Source organism: Oncorhynchus mykiss, chromosome 21 (assembly GCF_057628025.1).
Source record: "Oncorhynchus mykiss isolate SJ-2025 chromosome 21, ASM5762802v1, whole genome shotgun sequence".
Lineage (NCBI taxonomy): Eukaryota > Metazoa > Chordata > Actinopteri > Salmoniformes > Salmonidae > Oncorhynchus > Oncorhynchus mykiss.
In genome coordinates this window covers 35,988,252-36,009,302 of record NC_143042.1, presented here as the reverse complement: position 1 = coordinate 36,009,302, position 21,051 = coordinate 35,988,252, and the positions used below count along the sequence as shown (strand labels likewise).

The 21,051-nt window shown below is 40.7% G+C and overlaps 9 non-coding genes across 9 annotated transcripts; all 9 read right to left on the bottom strand.

The window, feature by feature from the left end:
* Positions 1-3,728: 3,728 nt before the first annotated feature.
* Positions 3,729-3,802, bottom strand: trnan-guu (transfer RNA asparagine (anticodon GUU)). The gene has a single exon. It is a non-coding gene; the product is annotated as a tRNA-Asn (tRNA).
* A 1,093-nt stretch (positions 3,803-4,895) lies between these two features.
* trnan-guu (transfer RNA asparagine (anticodon GUU)) lies at positions 4,896-4,969 on the bottom strand. The gene has a single exon. It is a non-coding gene; the product is annotated as a tRNA-Asn (tRNA).
* Positions 4,970-8,386: 3,417 nt separating this feature from the next.
* trnan-guu (transfer RNA asparagine (anticodon GUU)) lies at positions 8,387-8,460 on the bottom strand. The gene has a single exon. It is a non-coding gene; the product is annotated as a tRNA-Asn (tRNA).
* A 2,243-nt stretch (positions 8,461-10,703) lies between these two features.
* On the bottom strand, positions 10,704-10,777 carry trnan-guu (transfer RNA asparagine (anticodon GUU)). Its single transcript has one exon. It is a non-coding gene; the product is annotated as a tRNA-Asn (tRNA).
* Positions 10,778-14,194: 3,417 nt separating this feature from the next.
* On the bottom strand, positions 14,195-14,268 carry trnan-guu (transfer RNA asparagine (anticodon GUU)). Its single transcript has one exon. It is a non-coding gene; the product is annotated as a tRNA-Asn (tRNA).
* A 2,260-nt stretch (positions 14,269-16,528) lies between these two features.
* Positions 16,529-16,602, bottom strand: trnan-guu (transfer RNA asparagine (anticodon GUU)). The gene has a single exon. It is a non-coding gene; the product is annotated as a tRNA-Asn (tRNA).
* Positions 16,603-17,695: 1,093 nt separating this feature from the next.
* On the bottom strand, positions 17,696-17,769 carry trnan-guu (transfer RNA asparagine (anticodon GUU)). The gene has a single exon. It is a non-coding gene; the product is annotated as a tRNA-Asn (tRNA).
* Positions 17,770-18,862: 1,093 nt separating this feature from the next.
* trnan-guu (transfer RNA asparagine (anticodon GUU)) lies at positions 18,863-18,936 on the bottom strand. The gene has a single exon. It is a non-coding gene; the product is annotated as a tRNA-Asn (tRNA).
* Positions 18,937-20,029: 1,093 nt separating this feature from the next.
* On the bottom strand, positions 20,030-20,103 carry trnan-guu (transfer RNA asparagine (anticodon GUU)). The gene has a single exon. It is a non-coding gene; the product is annotated as a tRNA-Asn (tRNA).
* Positions 20,104-21,051: the final 948 nt, after the last annotated feature.

Here is a 21,051-nt window from a genome sequence, read left to right as displayed (position 1 = left end):
GGAAGCTAACGCCAAGTCAGGAAGGGGGACTTCACAATCTGAAAAATGTCATCCCTGGGTGGTGTCAAAGCACCAACCTTTAGATTGACAGTCAAACACACTAACTGATTGCACGAGAGAGGCTTGTGTTGGCATTGACCCTCAGCACGGCAATTTAACAGGAATCTCATAACAGGTACAGGACGTCACATCGACATCATGGAGCACAACAAACTGAAAACTGTCATCCCAGGGTGGGCTTGAACCACCAACCTTTAGATTAACAGTCTAACGCGCTAACCAATTGCGCCACAGAGACTTGTGGTGTATTTAATACTGACGCTAGATCGCTGGCCATTTGTGCTCTCATCCAACTGAACATGGAGTTTACGAAACAACAACACTTTGTTCCAATGGTTGTGTTAACGTGCATCGAAAGTGCAGCAACATTTTCAAGGAAGTAGCCCTGTAGTTTTCTAATGTTTGTTAGCTGTTTGAATGGCCTTAAAAGGGCAAAGATGTAGCGCAATGTTCGTCAGCGCAACATTATATTAAAAGGCATCTGGCAGGAGTAAATTCAGCCACAATCACAAATATATTATGATAAATATATATTTTAAACAACTGCATTTTCACAAATGTAATATATAATCGCCAAGCCCATTCAAAAATAATTAGGGGACTGACTCCGGAAGAATGATGAAGTGGCTAGTCACTTTTATGGCGTATAGGCATACATTTACACACAAAAACTCTGGACCAACATTGTCCTTCTCGCGAGATAAATATAAATAATACGTTTTTTCATACCAGATTGACATCATTTACGTTGTCATACTAGCCAGATTAATAAGAATAAATTATATGTTCCTTGGAGAACACAGAATGATCAAGCTATTGAGTAACAGAAGATCAGAGACCATTGACAGCCATTTTACCAGTAGGTATAGTAACTTGTCATCTTTCATGTTCAACAACACACCAATAACATGTTACAACAGGAAACACAGCAGGTCAAAAGCAAGCTTACTTGCTTAAGGCCAAGAAGGTCTTCCATATCACTAGAAATAGAAAGACAGCATCCCTGGGTGGGCTCAAATAACCAACTTTTAAATGAACAGTCTAACGCGCCAACAAATTGCACCACAGAGACTTGTGGTTATACTGACCCTCAGCAGGCCAAAGTCTCATGGAAGCTAACGCCAAGTCAGGAAGGGGGACTTCACAATCTGAAAAATGTCATCCCTGGGTGGTGTCAAAGCACCAACCTTTAGATTGACAGTCAAACACACTAACTGATTGCACGAGAGAGGCTTGTGTTGGCATTGACCCTCAGCACGGCAATTTAACAGGAATCTCATAACAGGTACAGGACGTCACATCGACATCATGGAGCACAACAAACTGAAAACTGTCGTCCCAGGGTGGGCTTGAACCACCAACCTTTAGATTAACAGTCTAACGCGCTAACCAATTGCGCCACAGAGACTTGTGGTGTATTTAATACTGACGCTAGATCGCTGGCCATTTGTGCTCTCATCCAACTGAACATGGAGTTTACGAAACAACAACACTTTGTTCCAATGGTTGTGTTAACGTGCATCGAAAGTGCAGCAACATTTTCAAGGAAGTAGCCCTGTAGTTTTCTAATGTTTGTTAGCTTTTTGAATGGCCTTAAAAGGGAAAAGATGTAGCGCAATGTTCGTCAGCGCAACATTATATTAAAAGGCATCTGGCAGGAGTAAATTCAGCCACAATCACAAATATATTATGATAAATATATATTTTAAACAACTGCATTTTCACAAATGTAATATATAATCGCCAAGCCCATTCAAAAATAATTAGGGGACTGACTCCGGAAGAATGATGAAGTGGCTAGTCACTTTCATGGCGTATAGGCATACATTTACACACAAAAACTCTGGACCAACATTGTCCTTCTCGCGAGATAAATATAAATAATACGTTTTTTCATACCAGATTGACATCATTTACGTTGTCATACTAGCCAGATTAATAAGAATAAATTATATGTTCCTTGGAGAACACAGAATGATCAAGCTATTGAGTAACAGAAGATCAGAGACCATTGACAGCCATTTTACCAGTAGGTATAGTAACTTGTCATCTTTCATGTTCAACAACACACCAATCACATGTTACAACAGGAAACACAGCAGGTCAAAAGCAAGCTTACTGTAAGGCCAGGAAGGTCTTCCATATCACTAGAAATAGAAAGACAGCATCCCTGGGTGGGCTCAAATCACCAACTTTTAAATGAACAGTCTAACGCGCCAACAAATTGCACCACAGAGACTTGTGGTTATACTGACCCTCAGCAGGCCAAAGTCTCATGGAAGCTAACGCCAAGTCAGGAAGGGGGACTTCACAATCTGAAAAATGTCATCCCTGGGTGGTGTCAAAGAACCAACCTTTAGATTGACAGTCAAACACACTAACTGATTGCACGAGAGAGGCTTGTGTTGGCATTGACCCTCAGCACGGCAATTTAACAGGAATCTCATAACAGGTACAGGACGTCACATCGACATCATGGAGCACAACAAACTGAAAACTGTCGTCCCTGGGTGGGCTCGAACCACTAACCTTTAGATTAACAGTCTAACGCGCTAACCAATTGCGCCACAGAGACTTGTGGTGTATTTAATACTGACGCTAGATCGCTGGCCATTTGTGCTCTCATCCAACTGAACATGGAGTTTACGAAACAACAACACTTTGTTCCAATGGTTGTGTTAACGTGCATCGAAAGTGCAGCAACATTTTCAAGGAAGTAGCCCTGTAGTTTTCTAATGTTTGTTAGCTGTTTGAATGGCCTTAAAAGGGCAAAGATGTAGCGCAATGTTCGTCAGCGCAACATTATATTAAAAGGCATCTGGCAGGAGTAAATTCAGCCACAATCACAAATATATTATGATAAATATATATTTTAAACAACTGCATTTTCACAAATGTAATATATAATCGCCAAGCCCATTCAAAAATAATTAGGGGACTGACTCCGGAAGAATGATGAAGTGGCTAGTCACTTTTATGGCGTATAGGCATACATTTACACACAAAAACTCTGGACCAACATTGTCCTTCTCGCAAGATAAATATAAATAATACGTTTTTTCATACCAGATTGACATCATTTACGTTGTCATACTAGCCAGATTAATAAGAATAAATTATATGTTCCTTGGAGAACACAGAATGATCAAGCTATTGAGTAACAGAAGATCAGAGACCATTGACAGCCATTTTACCAGTAGGTATAGTAACTTGTCATCTTTCATGTTCAACAACACACCAATCACATGTTACAACAGGAAACACAGCAGGTCAAAAGCAAGCTTACTGTAAGGCCAGGAAGGTCTTCCATATCACTAGAAATAGAAAGACAGCATCCCTGGGTGGGCTCAAATCACCAACTTTTAAATGAACAGTCTAACGCGACAACAAATTGCACCACAGAGACTTGTGGTTATACTGACCCTCAGCAGGCCAAAGTCTCATGGAAGCTAACGCCAAGTCAGGAAGGGGGACTTCACAATCTGAAAAATGTCATCCCTGGGTGGTGTCAAAGCACCAACCTTTAGATTGACAGTCAAACACACTAACTGATTGCACGAGAGAGGCTTGTGTTGGCATTGACCCTCAGCACGGCAATTTAACAGGAATCTCATAACAGGTACAGGACGTCACATCGACATCATGGAGCACAACAAACTGAAAACTGTCGTCCCTGGGTGGGCTCGAACCACCAACCTTTAGATTAACAGTCTAACGCGCTAACCAATTGCGCCACAGAGACTTGTGGTGTATTTAATACTGACGCTAGATCGCTGGCCATTTGTGCTCTCATCCAACTGAACATGGAGTTTACGAAACAACAACACTTTGTTCCAATGGTTGTGTTAACGTGCATCGAAAGTGCAGCAACATTTTCAAGGAAGTAGCCCTGTAGTTTTCTAATGTTTGTTAGCTGTTTGAATGGCCTTAAAAGGGCAAAGATGTAGCGCAATGTTCGTCAGCGCAACATTATATTAAAAGGCATCTGGCAGGAGTAAATTCAGCCACAATCACAAATATATTATGATAAATATATATTTTAAACAACTGCATTTTCACAAATGTAATATATAATCGCCAAGCCCATTCAAAAATAATTAGGGGACTGACTCCGGAAGAATGATGAAGTGGCTAGTCACTTTTATGGCGTATAGGCATACATTTACACACAAAAACTCTGGACCAACATTGTCCTTCTCGCAAGATAAATATAAATAATACGTTTTTTCATACCAGATTGACATCATTTACGTTGTCATACTAGCCAGATTAATAAGAATAAATTATATGTTCCTTGGAGAACACAGAATGATCAAGCTATTGAGTAACAGAAGATCAGAGACCATTGACAGCCATTTTACCAGTAGGTATAGTAACTTGTCATCTTTCATGTTCAACAACACACCAATCACATGTTACAACAGGAAACACAGCAGGTCAAAAGCAAGCTTACTGTAAGGCCAGGAAGGTCTTCCATATCACTAGAAATAGAAAGACAGCATCCCTGGGTGGGCTCAAATCACCAACTTTTAAATGAACAGTCTAACGCGACAACAAATTGCACCACAGAGACTTGTGGTTATACTGACCCTCAGCAGGCCAAAGTCTCATGGAAGCTAACGCCAAGTCAGGAAGGGGGACTTCACAATCTGAAAAATGTCATCCCTGGGTGGTGTCAAAGCACCAACCTTTAGATTGACAGTCAAACACACTAACTGATTGCACGAGAGAGGCTTGTGTTGGCATTGACCCTCAGCACGGCAATTTAACAGGAATCTCATAACAGGTACAGGACGTCACATCGACATCATGGAGCACAACAAACTGAAAACTGTCGTCCCTGGGTGGGCTCGAACCACCAACCTTTAGATTAACAGTCTAACGCGCTAACCAATTGCGCCACAGAGACTTGTGGTGTATTTAATACTGACGCTAGATCGCTGGCCATTTGTGCTCTCATCCAACTGAACATGGAGTTTACGAAACAACAACACTTTGTTCCAATGGTTGTGTTAACGTGCATCGAAAGTGCAGCAACATTTTCAAGGAAGTAGCCCTGTAGTTTTCTAATGTTTGTTAGCTGTTTGAATGGCCTTAAAAGGGCAAAGATGTAGCGCAATGTTCGTCAGCGCAACATTATATTAAAAGGCATCTGGCAGGAGTAAATTCAGCCACAATCACAAATATATTATGATAAATATATATTTTAAACAACTGCATTTTCACAAATGTAATATATAATCGCCAAGCCCATTCAAAAATAATTAGGGGACTGACTCCGGAAGAATGATGAAGTGGCTAGTCACTTTTATGGCGTATAGGCATACATTTACACACAAAAACTCTGGACCAACATTGTCCTTCTCGCGAGATAAATATAAATAATACGTTTTTTCATACCAGATTGACATCATTTACGTTGTCATACTAGCCAGATTAATAAGAATAAATTATATGTTCCTTGGAGAACACAGAATGATCAAGCTATTGAGTAACAGAAGATCAGAGACCATTGACAGCCATTTTACCAGTAGGTATAGTAACTTGTCATCTTTCATGTTCAACAACACACCAATAACATGTTACAACAGGAAACACAGCAGGTCAAAAGCAAGCTTACTTGCTTAAGGCCAAGAAGGTCTTCCATATCACTAGAAATAGAAAGACAGCATCCCTGGGTGGGCTCAAATAACCAACTTTTAAATGAACAGTCTAACGCGCCAACAAATTGCACCACAGAGACTTGTGGTTATACTGACCCTCAGCAGGCCAAAGTCTCATGGAAGCTAACGCCAAGTCAGGAAGGGGGACTTCACAATCTGAAAAATGTCATCCCTGGGTGGTGTCAAAGCACCAACCTTTAGATTGACAGTCAAACACACTAACTGATTGCACGAGAGAGGCTTGTGTTGGCATTGACCCTCAGCACGGCAATTTAACAGGAATCTCATAACAGGTACAGGACGTCACATCGACATCATGGAGCACAACAAACTGAAAACTGTCGTCCCAGGGTGGGCTTGAACCACCAACCTTTAGATTAACAGTCTAACGCGCTAACCAATTGCGCCACAGAGACTTGTGGTGTATTTAATACTGACGCTAGATCGCTGGCCATTTGTGCTCTCATCCAACTGAACATGGAGTTTACGAAACAACAACACTTTGTTCCAATGGTTGTGTTAACGTGCATCGAAAGTGCAGCAACATTTTCAAGGAAGTAGCCCTGTAGTTTTCTAATGTTTGTTAGCTTTTTGAATGGCCTTAAAAGGGAAAAGATGTAGCGCAATGTTCGTCAGCGCAACATTATATTAAAAGGCATCTGGCAGGAGTAAATTCAGCCACAATCACAAATATATTATGATAAATATATATTTTAAACAACTGCATTTTCACAAATGTAATATATAATCGCCAAGCCCATTCAAAAATAATTAGGGGACTGACTCCGGAAGAATGATGAAGTGGCTAGTCACTTTCATGGCGTATAGGCATACATTTACACACAAACACACTGGACCAACATTGTCCTTCTCGCGAGATAAATATAAATAATACGTTTTTTCATACCAGATTGACATCATTTACATTGTCATACTAGCCAGATGAATAAGAATAAATTATATGTTCCTTGGAGAACACAGAATGATCAAGCTATTGAGTAACAGAAGATCAGAGACCATTGACAGCCATTTTACCAGTAGGTATAGTAACTTGTCATCTTTCATGTTCAACAACACACCAATCACATGTTACAACAGGAAACACAGCAGGTCAAAAGCAAGCTTACTGTAAGGCCAGGAAGGTCTTCCATATCACTAGAAATAGAAAGACAGCATCCCTGGGTGGGCTCAAATCACCAACTTTTAAATTAACAGTCTAACGCGCCAACAAATTGCACCACAGAGACTTGTGGTTATACTGACCCTCAGCAGGCCAAAGTCTCATGGAAGCTCACGCCAAGTCAGGAAGGGTCAGTTCACATCTCCACAATCTGAAAAATGTCATCCCTTGGTGGTGTCAAAGCACCAACCTTTAGATTGACAGTCAAACACGCTAACTGATTGCACGAGAGAGGCTTGTGTTGGCATTGACCCTCAGCACGGCAATTTAACAGGAATCTCATAACAGGTACAGAACGTCACATCGACATCATGAAGCACAACAAACTGAAGTCCTGGGTGGGCTCAAACCACCAACCTTTAGATTAACAGTCTAACGCGCTAACCAATTGCGCCACAGAGACTTGTGGTGTATTTAATACTGACGCTAGATCGCTGGCCATTTGTACTCTCATCCAACTGAACATGGAGTTTACGAAACAACAACACTTTGTTCCAATGGTTGTGTTAACGTGCATCGAAAGTGCAGCAACATTTTCAAGGAAGTAGCCCTGTAGTTTTCTAATGTTTGTTAGCTTTTTGAATGGCCTTAAAAGGGCAAAGATGTAGCGCAATGTTCGTCAGCGCAACATTATATTAAAAGGCATCTGGCAGGAGTAAATTCAGCCACAATCACAAATATATTATGATAAATATATATTTTAAACAACTGCATTTTCACAAATGTAATATATAATCGCCAAGCCCATTCAAAAATAATTAGGGGACTGACTCCGGAAGAATGATGAAGTGGCTAGTCACTTTCATGGCGTATAGGCATACATTTACACACAAACACACTGGACCAACATTGTCCTTCTCGCGAGATAAATATACATAATACGTTTTTTCATACCAGATTGACATCATTTACATTGTCATACTAGCCAGATTAATAAGAATAAATGATATGTTCCTTGGAGAACACAGAATGATCAAGCTATTGAGTAACAGAAGATCAGAGACCATTGACAGCCATTTTACCAGTAGGTATAGTAAGTTGTCATCTTTCATGTTCAACAACACACCAATCACATGTTACAACAGGAAACACAGCAGGTCAAAAGCAAGCTTACTGTAAGGCCAGGAAGGTCTTCCATATCACTAGAAATAGAAAGACAGCATCCCTGGGTGGGCTCAAATCACCAACTTTTAAATGAACAGTCTAACGCGCCAACAAATTGCACCACAGAGACTTGTGGTTATACTGACCCTCAGCAGGCCAAAGTCTCATGGAAGCTCACGCCAAGTCAGGAAGGGGGACTTCACAATCTGAAAAATGTCATCCCTGGGTGGTGTCAAAGCACCAACCTTTAAATTGACAGTCAAACACACTAACTGATTGCACAAGAGAGGCTTGTGTTGGCACGTCAATTTAACAGGAATCTCATAACAGGTACAGGACGTCACATCGACATCATGGAGCACAACAAACTGAAAACTGTCGTCCCTGGGTGGGCTCGAACCACCAACCTTTAGATTAACAGTCTAACGCGCTAACCAATTGCGCCACAGAGACTTGTGGTGTATTTAATACTGACGCTAGATCGCTGGCCATTTGTACTCTCATCCAACTGAACATGGAGTTTACGAAACAACAACACTTTGTTCCAATGGTTGTGTTAACGTGCATCGAAAGTGCAGCAACATTTTCAAGGAAGTAGCCCTATAGTTTTCTAATGTTTGTTAGCTTTTTGAATGGCCTTAAAAGGGAAAAGATGTAGCGCAATGTTCGTCAGCGCAACATTATATTAAAAGGCATCTGGCAGGAGTAAATTCAGCCACAATCACAAATATATTATGATAAATATATATTTTAAACAACTGCATTTTCACAAATGTAATATATAATCGCCAAGCCTATTCAAAAATAATTAGGGGACTGACTCCGGAAGAATGATGAAGTGGCTAGTCACTTTCATGGCGTATAGGCATACATTTACACACAAACACACTGGACCAACATTGTCCTTCTCGCGAGATAAATATAAATAATACGTTTTTTCATACCAGATTGACATCATTTACATTGTCATACTAGCCAGATTAGTAAGAATAAATTATATGTTCCTTGGAGAACACAGAATGATCAAGCTATTGAGTAACAGAAGATCAGAGACCATTGACAGCCATTTTACCAGTAGGTATAGTAACTTGTCATCTTTCATGTTCAACAACACACATGTTACAACAGGAAACACAGCAGGTCAAAAGCAAGCTTACTGTAAGGCCAGGAAGGTCTTCCATATCACTAGAAATAGAAAGACAGCATCCCTGGGTGGGCTCAAATCACCAACTTTTAAATGAACAGTCTAACGCGCCAACAAATTGCACCACAGAGACTTGTGGTTATACTGACCCTCAGCAGGCCAAAGTCTCATGGAAGCTCAGGAAGGGGGACTTCACAATCTGAAAAATGTCATCCCTGCGTGGTGTCAAAGCACCAACCTTTAAATTGACAGTCAAACACACTAACTGATTGCAGAAGAGAGGCTTGTGTTGGCATTGACCCTCAGCACGTCAATTTAACAGGAATCTCATAACAGGTACAGGACGTCACATCGACATCATGGAGCACAACAAACTGAAAACTATCGTCCCTGGGTGGGTTCGAACCACCAACCTTTAGATTAACAGTCTAACGCTCTAACCAATTGCGCCACAGAGACTTGTGGTGTATTTAATACTGACGCTAGATCGCTGGCCATTTGTGCTCTCATCCAACTGAACATGGAGTTTACGAAACAACAACACTTTGTTCCAATGGTTGTGTTAACGTGCATCGAAAGTGCAGCAACATTTTCAAGGAAGTAGCCCTGTAGTTTTCTAATGTTTGTTAGCTTTTTGAATGGCCTTAAAAGGGAAAAGATGTAGCGCAATGTTCGTCAGCGCAACATTATATTAAAAGGCATCTGGCAGGAGTAAATTCAGCCACAATCACAAATATATTATGATAAATATATATTTTAAACAACTGCATTTTCACAAATGTAATATATAATCGCCAAGCCCATTCAAAAATAATTAGGGGACTGACTCCGGAAGAATGATGAAGTGGCTAGTCACTTTCATGGCGTATAGGCATACATTTACACACAAACACACTGGACCAACATTGTCCTTCTCGCAAGATAAATATAAATAATATGTTTTTTCATACCAGATTGACATCATTTACATTGTCATACTAGCCAGATTAATAAGAATAAATGATATGTTCCTTGGAGAACACAGAATGATCAAGCTATTGAGTAACAGAAGATCAGAGACCATTGACAGCCATTTTACCAGTAGGTATAGTAAGTTGTCATCTTTCATGTTCAACAACACACCAATCACATGTTACAACAGGAAACACAGCAGGTCAAAAGCAAGCTTACTGTAAGGCCAGGAAGGTCTTCCATATCACTAGAAATAGAAAGACAGCATCCCTGGGTGGGCTCAAATCACCAACTTTTAAATGAACAGTCTAACGCGCCAACAAATTGCACCACAGAGACTTGTGGTTATACTGACCCTCAGCAGGCCAAAGTCTCATGGAAGCTCACGCCAAGTCAGGAAGGGGGACTTCACAATCTGAAAAATGTCATCCCTGGGTGGTGTCAAAGCACCAACCTTTAAATTGACAGTCAAACACACTAACTGATTGCAGAAGAGAGGCTTGTGTTGGCATTGACCCTCAGCACGTCAATTTAACAGGAATCTCATAACAGGTACAGGACGTCACATCGACATCATGGAGCACAACAAACTGAAAACTATCGTCCCTGGGTGGGCTCGAACCACCAACCTTTAGATTAACAGTCTAACGCGCTAACCAATTGCGCCACAGAGACTTGTGGTGTATTTAATACTGACGCTAGATCGCTGGCCATTTGTGCTCTCATCCAACTGAACATGGAGTTTACGAAACAACAACACTTTGTTCCAATGGTTGTGTTAACGTGCATCGAAAGTGCAGCAACATTTTCAAGGAAGTAGCCCTGTAGTTTTCTAATGTTTGTTAGCTTTTTGAATGGCCTTAAAAGGGAAAAGATGTAGCGCAATGTTCGTCAGCGCAACATTATATTAAAAGGCATCTGGCAGGAGTAAATTCAGCCACAATCACAAATATATTATGATAAATATATATTTTAAACAACTGCATTTTCACAAATGTAATATATAATCGCCAAGCCCATTCAAAAATAATTAGGGGACTGACTCCGGAAGAATGATGAAGTGGCTAGTCACTTTTATGGCGTATAGGCATACATTTACACACAAAAACTCTGGACCAACATTGTCCTTCTCGCGAGATAAATATAAATAATATGTTTTTTCATACCAGATTGACATCATTTACGTTGTCATACTAGCCAGATTAATAAGAATAAATTATATGTTCCTTGGAGAACACAGAATGATCAAGCTATTGAGTAACAGAAGATCAGAGACCATTGACAGCCATTTTACCAGTAGGTATAGTAACTTGTCATCTTTCATGTTCAACAACACACCAATCACATGTTACAACAGGAAACACAGCAGGTCAAAAGCAAGCTTACTGTAAGGCCAGGAAGGTCTTCCATATCACTAGAAATAGAAAGACAGCATCCCTGGGTGGGCTCAAATCACCAACTTTTAAATGAACAGTCTAACGCGCCAACAAATTGCACCACAGAGACTTGTGGTTATACTGACCCTCAGCAGGCCAAAGTCTCATGGAAGCTCAGGAAGGGGGACTTCACAATCTGAAAAATGTCATCCCTGGGTGGTGTCAAAGCACCAACCTTTAAATTGACAGTCAAACACACTAACTGATTGCAGAAGAGAGGCTTGTGTTGGCATTGACCCTCAGCACGTCAATTTAACAGGAATCTCATAACAGGTACAGGACGTCACATCGACATCATGGAGCACAACAAACTGAAAACTGTCGTCCCTGGGTGGGGTCGAACCACCAACCTTTAGATTAACAGTCTAACGCGCTAACCAATTGCGCCACAGAGACTTGTGGTGTATTTAATACTGACGCTAGATCGCTGGCCATTTGTGCTCTCATCCAACTGAACATGGAGTTTACGAAACAACAACACTTTGTTCCAATGGTTGTGTTAACGTGCATCGAAAGTGCAGCAACATTTTCAAGGAAGTAGCCCTGTAGTTTTCTAATGTTTGTTAGCTGTTTGAATGGCCTTAAAAGGGCAAAGATGTAGCGCAATGTTCGTCAGCGCAACATTATATTAAAAGGCATCTGGCAGGAGTAAATTCAGCCACAATCACAAATATATTATGATAAATATATATTTTAAACAACTGCATTTTCACAAATGTAATATATAATCGCCAAGCCCATTCAAAAATAATTAGGGGACTGACTCCGGAAGAATGATGAAGTGGCTAGTCACTTTTATGGCGTATAGGCATACATTTACACACAAAAACTCTGGACCAACATTGTCCTTCTCGCGAGATAAATATAAATAATACGTTTTTTCATACCAGATTGACATCATTTACGTTGTCATACTAGCCAGATTAATAAGAATAAATTATATGTTCCTTGGAGAACACAGAATGATCAAGCTATTGAGTAACAGAAGATCAGAGACCATTGACAGCCATTTTACCAGTAGGTATAGTAACTTGTCATCTTTCATGTTCAACAACACACCAATCACATGTTACAACAGGAAACACAGCAGGTCAAAAGCAAGCTTACTGTAAGGCCAGGAAGGTCTTCCATATCACTAGAAATAGAAAGACAGCATCCCTGGGTGGGCTCAAATCACCAACTTTTAAATGAACAGTCTAACGCGCCAACAAATTGCACCACAGAGACTTGTGGTTATACTGACCCTCAGCAGGCCAAAGTCTCATGGAAGCTAACGCCAAGTCAGGAAGGGGGACTTCACAATCTGAAAAACGTCATCCCTGGGTGGTGTCAAAGCACCAACCTTTAGATTGACAGTCAAACACACTAACTGATTGCACGAGAGAGGCTTGTGTTGGCATTGACCCTCAGCACGGCAATTTAACAGGAATCTCATAACAGGTACAGGACGTCACATCGACATCATGGAGCACAACAAACTGAAAACTGTCGTCCCTGGGTGGGCTCAAACCACCAATCTTTAGATTAACAGTCTACCGCGCTAACCAATTGCGCCACAGAGACTTGTGGTGTATTTAACACTGACGCTAGATCGCTGGCCATTTGTGCTCTCATCCAACTGAACATGGAGTTTACGAAACAACAACACTTTGTTCCAATGGTTGTGTTAACGTGCATCGAAAGTGCAGCAACATTTTCAAGGAAGTAGCCCTGTAGTTTTCTAATGTTTGTTAGCTGTTTGAATGGCCTTAAAAGGGCAAAGATGTAGCGCAATGTTCGTCAGCGCAACATTATATTAAAAGGCATCTGGCAGGAGTAAATTCAGCCACAATCACAAATATATTATGATAAATATATATTTTAAACAACTGCATTTTCACAAATGTAATATATAATCGCCAAGCCCATTCAAAAATAATTAGGGGACTGACTCCGGAAGAATGATGAAGTGGCTAGTCACTTTTATGGCGTATAGGCATACATTTACACACAAAAACTCTGGACCAACATTGTCCTTCTCGCGAGATAAATATAAATAATACGTTTTTTCATACCAGATTGACATCATTTACGTTGTCATACTAGCCAGATTAATAAGAATAAATTATATGTTCCTTGGAGAACACAGAATGATCAAGCTATTGAGTAACAGAAGATCAGAGACCATTGACAGCCATTTTACCAGTAGGTATAGTAACTTGTCATCTTTCATGTTCAACAACACACCAATCACATGTTACAACAGGAAACACAGCAGGTCAAAAGCAAGCTTACTGTAAGGCCAGGAAGGTCTTCCATATCACTAGAAATAGAAAGACAGCATCCCTGGGTGGGCTCAAATCACCAACTTTTAAATGAACAGTCTAACGCGCCAACAAATTGCACCACAGAGACTTGTGGTTATACTGACCCTCAGCAGGCCAAAGTCTCATGGAAGCTCACGCCAAGTCAGGAAGGGGGACTTCACAATCTGAAAAATGTCATCCCTGGGTGGTGTCAAAGCACCAACCTTTAGATTGACAGTCAAACACACTAACTGATTGCACGAGAGAGGCTTGTGTTGGCATTGACCCTCAGCACGGCAATTTAACAGGAATCTCATAACAGGTACAGGACGTCACATCGACATCATGGAGCACAACAAACTGAAAACTGTCGTCCCTGGGTGGGCTCGAACCACCAACCTTTAGATTAACAGTCTAACGCGCTAACCAATTGCGCCACAGAGACTTGTGGTGTATTTAATACTGACGCTAGATCGCTGGCCATTTGTGCTCTCATCCAACTGAACATGGAGTTTACGAAACAACAACACTTTGTTCCAATGGTTGTGTTAACGTGCATCGAAAGTGCAGCAACATTTTCAAGGAAGTAGCCCTGTAGTTTTCTAATGTTTGTTAGCTGTTTGAATGGCCTTAAAAGGGCAAAGATGTAGCGCAATGTTCGTCAGCGCAACATTATATTAAAAGGCATCTGGCAGGAGTAAATTCAGCCACAATCACAAATATATTATGATAAATATATATTTTAAACAACTGCATTTTCACAAATGTAATATATAATCGCCAAGCCCATTCAAAAATAATTAGGGGACTGACTCCGGAAGAATGATGAAGTGGCTAGTCACTTTTATGGCGTATAGGCATACATTTACACACAAAAACTCTGGACCAACATTGTCCTTCTCGCGAGATAAATATAAATAATACGTTTTTTCATACCAGATTGACATCATTTACGTTGTCATACTAGCCAGATTAATAAGAATAAATTATATGTTCCTTGGAGAACACAGAATGATCAAGCTATTGAGTAACAGAAGATCAGAGACCATTGACAGCCATTTTACCAGTAGGTATAGTAACTTGTCATCTTTCATGTTCAACAACACACCAATCACATGTTACAACAGGAAACACAGCAGGTCAAAAGCAAGCTTACTGTAAGGCCAGGAAGGTCTTCCATATCACTAGAAATAGAAAGACAGCATCCCTGGGTGGGCTCAAATCACCAACTTTTAAATGAACAGTCTAACGCGCCAACAAATTGCACCACAGAGACTTGTGGTTATACTGACCCTCAGCAGGCCAAAGTCTCATGGAAGCTAACGCCAAGTCAGGAAGGGGGACTTCACAATCTGAAAAACGTCATCCCTGGGTGGTGTCAAAGCACCAACCTTTAGATTGACAGTCAAACACACTAACTGATTGCACGAGAGAGGCTTGTGTTGGCATTGACCCTCAGCACGGCAATTTAACAGGAATCTCATAACAGGTACAGGACGTCACATCGACATCATGGAGCACAACAAACTGAAAACTGTCGTCCCTGGGTGGGCTCAAACCACCAACCTTTAGATTAACAGTCTACCGCACTAACCAATTGCGCCACAGAGACTTGTGGTGTATTTAACACTGACGCTAGATCGCTGGCCATTTGTGCTCTCATCCAACTGAACATGGAGTTTACGAAACAACAACACTTTGTTCCAATGGTTGTGTTAACGTGCATCGAAAGTGCAGCAACATTTTCAAGGAAGTAGCCCTGTAGTTTTCTAATGTTTGTTAGCTGTTTGAATGGCCTTAAAAGGGCAAAGATGTAGCGCAATGTTCGTCAGCGCAACATTATATTAAAAGGCATCTGGCAGGAGTAAATTCAGCCACAATCACAAATATATTATGATAAATATATATTTTAAACAACTGCATTTTCACAAATGTAATATATAATCGCCAAGCCCATTCAAAAATAATTAGGGGACTGACTCCGGAAGAATGATGAAGTGGCTAGTCACTTTTATGGCGTATAGGCATACATTTACACACAAAAACTCTGGACCAACATTGTCCTTCTCGCGAGATAAATATAAATAATACGTTTTTTCATACCAGATTGACATCATTTACGTTGTCATACTAGCCAGATTAATAAGAATAAATTATATGTTCCTTGGAGAACACAGAATGATCAAGCTATTGAGTAACAGAAGATCAGAGACCATTGACAGCCATTTTACCAGTAGGTATAGTAACTTGTCATCTTTCATGTTCAACAACACACCAATCACATGTTACAACAGGAAACACAGCAGGTCAAAAGCAAGCTTACTGTAAGGCCAGGAAGGTCTTCCATATCACTAGAAATAGAAAGACAGCATCCCTGGGTGGGCTCAAATCACCAACTTTTAAATGAACAGTCTAACGCGCCAACAAATTGCACCACAGAGACTTGTGGTTATACTGACCCTCAGCAGGCCAAAGTCTCATGGAAGCTCACGCCAAGTCAGGAAGGGGGACTTCACAATCTGAAAAATGTCATCCCTGGGTGGTGTCAAAGCACCAACCTTTAGATTGACAGTCAAACACACTAACTGATTGCACGAGAGAGGCTTGTGTTGGCATTGACCCTCAGCACGGCAATTTAACAGGAATCTCATAACAGGTACAGGACGTCACATCGACATCATGGAGCACAACAAACTGAAAACTGTCGTCCCTGGGTGGGCTCGAACCACCAACCTTTAGATTAACAGTCTAACGCGCTAACCAATTGCGCCACAGAGACTTGTGGTGTATTTAATACTGACGCTAGATCGCTGGCCATTTGTGCTCTCATCCAACTGAACATGGAGTTTACGAAACAACAACACTTTGTTCCAATGGTTGTGTTAACGTGCATCGAAAGTGCAGCAACATTTTCAAGGAAGTAGCCCTGTAGTTTTCTAATGTTTGTTAGCTGTTTGAATGGCCTTAAAAGGGCAAAGATGTAGCGCAATGTTCGTCAGCGCAACATTATATTAAAAGGCATCTGGCAGGAGTAAATTCAGCCACAATCACAAATATATTATGATAAATATATATTTTAAACAACTGCATTTTCACAAATGTAATATATAATCGCCAAGCCCATTCAAAAATAATTAGGGGACTGACTCCGGAAGAATGATGAAGTGGCTAGTCACTTTTATGGCGTATAGGCATACATTTACACACAAAAACTCTGGACCAACATTGTCCTTCTCGCGAGATAAATATAAATAATACGTTTTTTCATACCAGATTGACATCATTTACGTTGTCATACTAGCCAGATTAATAAGAATAAATTATATGTTCCTTGGAGAACACAGAATGATCAAGCTATTGAGTAACAGAAGATCAGAGACCATTGACAGCCATTTTACCAGTAGGTATAGTAACTTGTCATCTTTCATGTTCAACAACACACCAATCACATGTTACAACAGGAAACACAGCAGGTCAAAAGCAAGCTTACTGTAAGGCCAGGAAGGTCTTCCATATCACTAGAAATAGAAAGACAGCATCCCTGGGTGGGCTCAAATCACCAACTTTTAAATGAACAGTCTAACGCGCCAACAAATTGCACCACAGAGACTTGTGGTTATACTGACCCTCAGCAGGCCAAAGTCTCATGGAAGCTCACGCCAAGTCAGGAAGGGGGACTTCACAATCTGAAAAATGTCATCCCTGGGTGGTGTCAAAGCACCAACCTTTAGATTGACAGTCAAACACACTAACTGATTGCACGAGAGAGGCTTGTGTTGGCATTGACCCTCAGCACGGCAATTTAACAGGAATCTCATAACAGGTACAGGACGTCACATCGACATCATGGAGCACAACAAACTGAAAACTGTCGTCCCTGGGTGGGCTCGAACCACCAACCTTTAGATTAACAGTCTAACGCGCTAACCAATTGCGCCACAGAGACTTGTGGTGTATTTAATACTGACGCTAGATCGCTGCCCATTTGTGCTCTCATCCAACTGAACATGGAGTTTACGAAACAACAACACTTTGTTCCAATGGTTGTGTTAACGTGCATCGAAAGTGCAGCAACATTTTCAAGGAAGTAGCCCTGTAGTTTTCTAATGTTTGTTAGCTGTTTGAATGGCCTTAAAAGGGCAAAGATGTAGCGCAATGTTCGTCAGCGCAACATTATATTAAAAGGCATCTGGCAGGAGTAAATTCAGCCACAATCACAAATATATTATGATAAATATATATTTTAAACAACTGCATTTTCACAAATGTAATATATAATCGCCAAGCCCATTCAAAAATAATTAGGGGACTGACTCCGGAAGAATGATGAAGTGGCTAGTCACTTTTATGGCGTATAGGCATACATTTACACACAAAAACTCTGGACCAACATTGTCCTTCTCGCGAGATAAATATAAATAATACGTTTTTTCATACCAGATTGACATCATTTACGTTGTCATACTAGCCAGATTAATAAGAATAAATTATATGTTCCTTGGAGAACACAGAATGATCAAGCTATTGAGTAACAGAAGATCAGAGACCATTGACAGCCATTTTACCAGTAGGTATAGTAACTTGTCATCTTTCATGTTCAACAACACACCAATCACATGTTACAACAGGAAACACAGCAGGTCAAAAGCAAGCTTACTGTAAGGCCAGGAAGGTCTTCCATATCACTAGAAATAGAAAGACAGCATCCCTGGGTGGGCTCAAATCACCAACTTTTAAATGAACAGTCTAACGCGCCAACAAATTGCACCACAGAGACTTGTGGTTATACTGACCCTCAGCAGGCCAAAGTCTCATGGAAGCTCACGCCAAGTCAGGAAGGGGGACTTCACAATCTGAAAAATGTCATCCCTGGGTGGTGTCAAAGCACCAACCTTTAGATTGACAGTCAAACACACTAACTGATTGCACGAGAGAGGCTTGTGTTGGCATTGACCCTCAGCACGGCAATTTAACAGGAATCTCATAACAGGTACAGGACGTCACATCGACATCATGGAGCACAACAAACTGAAAACTGTCGTCCCTGGGTGGGCTCGAACCACCAACCTTTAGATTAACAGTCTAACGCGCTAACCAATTGCGCCACAGAGACTTGTGGTGTATTTAATACTGACGCTAGATCGCTGGCCATTTGTGCTCTCATCCAACTGAACATGGAGTTTACGAAACAACAACACTTTGTTCCAATGGTTGTGTTAACGTGCATCGAAAGTGCAGCAACATTTTCAAGGAAGTAGCCCTGTAGTTTTCTAATGTTTGTTAGCTGTTTGAATGGCCTTAAAAGGGCAAAGATGTAGCGCAATGTTCGTCAGCGCAACATTATATTAAAAGGCATCTGGCAGGAGTAAATTCAGCCACAATCACAAATATATTATGATAAATATATATTTTAAACAACTGCATTTTCACAAATGTAATATATAATCGCCAAGCCCATTCAAAAATAATTAGGGGACTGACTCCGGAAGAATGATGAAGTGGCTAGTCACTTTTATGGCGTATAGGCATACATTTACACACAAAAACTCTGGACCAACATTGTCCTTCTCGCGAGATAAATATAAATAATACGTTTTTTCATACCAGATTGACATCATTTACGTTGTCATACTAGCCAGATTAATAAGAATAAATTATATGTTCCTTGGAGAACACAGAATGATCAAGCTATTGAGTAACAGAAGATCAGAGACCATTGACAGCCATTTTACCAGTAGGTATAGTAACTTGTCATCTTTCATGTTCAACAACACACCAATCACATGTTACAACAGGAAACACAGCAGGTCAAAAGCAAGCTTACTGTAAGGCCAGGAAGGTCTTCCATATCACTAGAAATAGAAAGACAGCATCCCTGGGTGGGCTCAAATCACCAACTTTTAAATGAACAGTCTAACGCGCCAACAAATTGCACCACAGAGACTTGTGGTTATACTGACCCTCAGCAGGCCAAAGTCTCATGGAAGCTCACGCCAAGTCAGGAAGGGGGACTTCACAATCTGAAAAATGTCATCCCTGGGTGGTGTCAAAGCACCAACCTTTAGATTGACAGTCAAACACACTAACTGATTGCACGAGAGAGGCTTGTGTTGGCATTGACCCTCAGCACGGCAATTTAACAGGAATCTCATAACAGGTACAGGACGTCACATCGACATCATGGAGCACAACAAACTGAAAACTGTCGTCCCTGGGTGGGCTCGAACCACCAACCTTTAGATTAACAGTCTAACGCGCTAACCAATTGCGCCACAGAGACTTGTGGTGTATTTAATACTGACGCTAGATCGCTGGCCATTTGTGCTCTCATCCAACTGAACATGGAGTTTACGAAACAACAACACTTTGTTCCAATGGTTGTGTTAACGTGCATCGAAAGTGCAGCAACATTTTCAAGGAAGTAGCCCTGTAGTTTTCTAATGTTTGTTAGCTGTTTGAATGGCCTTAAAAGGGCAAAGATGTAGCGCAATGTTCGTCAGCGCAACATTATATTAAAAGGCATCTGGCAGGAGTAAATTCAGCCACAATCACAAATATATTATGATAAATATATATTTTAAACAACTGCATTTTCACAAATGTAATATATAATCGCCAAGCCCATTCAAAAATAATTAGGGGACTGACTCCGGAAGAATGATGAAGTGGCTAGTCACTTTTATGGCGTATAGGCATACATTTACACACAAAAACTCTGGACCAACATTGTCCTTCTCGCGAGATAAATATAAATAATACGTTTTTTCATACCAGATTGACATCATTTACGTTGTCATACTAGCCAGATTAATAAGAATAAATTATATGTTCCTTGGAGAACACAGAATGATCAAGCTATTGAGTAACAGAAGATCCGAGACCATTGACAGCCATTTTACCAGTAGGTATAGTAACTTGTCATCTTTCATGTTCAACAACACACCAATCACATGTTACAACAGGAAACACAGCAGGTCAAAAGCAAGCTTACTGTAAGGCCAGGAAGGTCTTCCATATCACTAGAAATAGAAAGACAGCATCCCTGGGTGGGCTCAAATCACCAACTTTTAAATGAACAGTCTAACGCGCCAACAAATTGCACCACAGAGACTTGTGGTTATACTGACCCTCAGCAGGCCAAAGTCTCATGGAAGCTCACGCCAAGTCAGGAAGGGGGACTTCACAATCTGAAAAATGTCATCCCTGGGTGGTGTCAAAGCACCAACCT